Genomic DNA, 2,807 nt, shown 5'->3' on the forward strand with positions numbered 1-2,807 from the left:
CCTGTGTCTCCCATCAATTCAAGTCTGTAGGACTTCTGTGGTTCAGACAGGGAGTGCAGTTTACATGAGTCATCAGGTTGATTTGAGGACACATATGTAAAACATGACTGTTTGCTTACAATAAAAATGAGTTTTCTTGGTTTTCTGTAAACGCTGTGTTATACTATGTAAATTCAGTTTCCCTCCTCTTGTCTTGTCTCGCTTTGTCCATTACAGAGTTCAGCACATTTTTCTTTACTGAAAGAGGGAAGATGCTTTTTGTTAACAATGTAATCATATAGCCGATATTCTTTAATATTACTTAATTTAGTACTTTGAAAGTGTTATTAATTTACTATAATGAGAGTGCCCTCTGGTGGCAGACCACATAGACAAAATGTTAGCATCTTCACAGCAAGTGCTGCAAAAGGGTGTTGTTATTTTATTTCCCACGTGACCCTTCCTCATTACTAATTGTTGGCTTTATGTGGCCAGCCTTCTGGAGGTTTCTCTGGTTTGAACAATTCCCAGTGAATGACCTGCGGTACACAATTTTTATTCTGTATGCATCTGAACCTTTTATTTCTATAAAAAATGTGTTACAGAAAGAAAGAGAAAGTTCTCGCCTTTTGTAGAATTATAGGTCAAATAATGCTGAATGCACATTTACAGCATTTGGCAGTTGAAAATGATCAAGAGTGACTGATAGTAAAGCAGTTCTCAGTAAATGATGGAAGTACAGGAGAAAAACACAGGGAGCTCAGGATTTGAACCGCCCAGTCTCCAAACAACGTTTTTCTCTTATATTTTTAATAGACCTCATATAACCTTTATGAATTTCTAGCCCTGCAGAGGGAGTCTGGATACTGGCCAATATCATCTCCTCTAATAATGTGCCCACTAGTGCCATATATCTTCATATCTCTATTTCAGACAACATGACGTGACTTCAGCAGGTCTAATGAGCAGCATATAGCTGCAGTTCCACAGGCTGCACTTTCAGTACTGCAATTCTAGGACCCTAACTAGAGGGTTTGCCAAGAAAATAATGGGTAATAATAATGCGACAGGACCACATTTCCACCAAAAATGGAAGAAGAGCACATCAAGCCCTGTGTGAGTAACATTGCTGATTGTGAATAACGTTAAAGTTAAGTAATATTCACTGTCTAGCTGAAGTGTGAACGTTAATGATCTTAAAGTTCCTAATTTTAAAATCATTGTTACATCATGATAGCATGTTAACTGTTAGCCTAAAGTTTTTGTATAATAAAACTAACATTTTACCTATATTTGCTAAGCCCAACTAGGTGTATCATATTACTTGTTAACTTAATGGCTGTAATAATTAATTACAGCCATTAAGTTAAACTTTAAAAGAGTCCTTATGGTTGGTCTTCACTGTCTTCAGTGTGCGTGAAATGTTTAACGTTAATTGTTATCACAGGTATTTCACAGTTTTTTATACAATGCCATGTCATTTTTATCAACTATTTACTTACATTAATTAATACCTTAACTAGGAAGTAGCAATGAATGCATCTTTTTAAGTGTTACTTGTTTTTATTAACTAATCATTGATTATGTTGTCCACTTACTATTTCAGTGAAGTGGAGGAATTCAGCAGACGATTCTATAAAGAAATGAGAAAAGAAGGAATACCACTCAATTAAAAGATAGTGCTGTTACCTACTTCTCAATTTGGGTTTTAATGTTGCAGTGTCAGGAAAAGTAAAATGTTGATAAAATGTGATATCTAATGGTTTTTGCATCTCTCTCATCTTTCTGTCTCTCTTTCTTGCAGAGATCATTGATAAAACTTTCATTCTCCTGTTTGTCTGTATACCATGAGGAAATTACAAAATTAAACGTTTTTTCTTTGTTGGAAGGTGGGTTGTGAAATTTGTTTAATATATTGTTTTCAATTAAAATTGATTTAAAAAAAGTAGATCTTTTTTTATTTTACCTGTTATCAAGCTAAGTCTGCTAATTAGGCTACACAAATTGCCCAACATGCAACTCTTAGCAACCAAGTTCAGACAATTGCAAGACAAGTAGTATCTGTGTGTAAAATCCTTTTTAAACTTAATATTTGGACAGAACGTAGCTTTTGGGTGGAGTAAATGTTTTAAACGTGCTGGTCATCCAATTTGGAAAGTGGTGTATTGAAAAACTAGGCTCCTAGAAATGAGGTCCTGAAAATGCAGCCTCTTTAGTAAAATAAAGCTGGGGTGCTGGAAATGCAGCCACCGGTACTGCAGGAACAGAGTACTGGGTGGAGAAGCCATTATGTGTTTGTGTTGGTTTGAGCCTTTCTTAAGAATAAGTTACAAGCTACAACTACAACATTACTCTAAGTTTAACCAGTGTGACCTCATCATAATCATCCCCAGTTTCATATGTCTACCATTTTTAACCAGTTCAACCAGAGGGATTTTGTTGTTAAAGAAGAAAAAAGGCAAGTGAGTTAGAAGAAAAGACAAAAAAGATGAGAGGAACGCCAGAAAACCTTTGTGTAGGTAGCAGAAATGTTTTTGTTGCTTACTAATGTCACAAGCACTCAGATCTGCACTTGCACTTGCAACCCCTTGTAGAAGCATGGATTTGTGAGACGGGCATAAAAGTAGCCCATAAAAGAACCCATACACCTATGCAAATTAAAATCCTCATACAAGTGAGACCCACCAGAGAAGGAAATTGATGAGAATTGTGTATAAATCATAAATTGCCTTTATTGCAGCACATTTGATATACTTGCCCTAAAAGACATCTTGTGATACAAATGTAATCCAGCAGAGAGCAGTGTTAGCCCAAAGCTCTCCGAGCTA

General features: G+C 35.8%; 1 long non-coding RNA gene across 1 annotated transcript; it reads left to right on the plus strand.

Moving 5' to 3' along the window:
• The first annotated feature begins 993 nt into the window (after positions 1–993).
• On the plus strand, positions 994–1,867 carry LOC116679698 (uncharacterized). Its single transcript, XR_004329511.1, has 2 exons — positions 994–1,095; positions 1,586–1,867. It is a non-coding gene; the product is annotated as an uncharacterized LOC116679698 (long non-coding RNA).
• Positions 1,868–2,807: the final 940 nt, after the last annotated feature.

The sequence above is a fragment of the Etheostoma spectabile genome, chromosome 3 (genome assembly GCF_008692095.1).
Source record: "Etheostoma spectabile isolate EspeVRDwgs_2016 chromosome 3, UIUC_Espe_1.0, whole genome shotgun sequence".
NCBI classification, from domain to species: domain Eukaryota; kingdom Metazoa; phylum Chordata; class Actinopteri; order Perciformes; family Percidae; genus Etheostoma; species Etheostoma spectabile.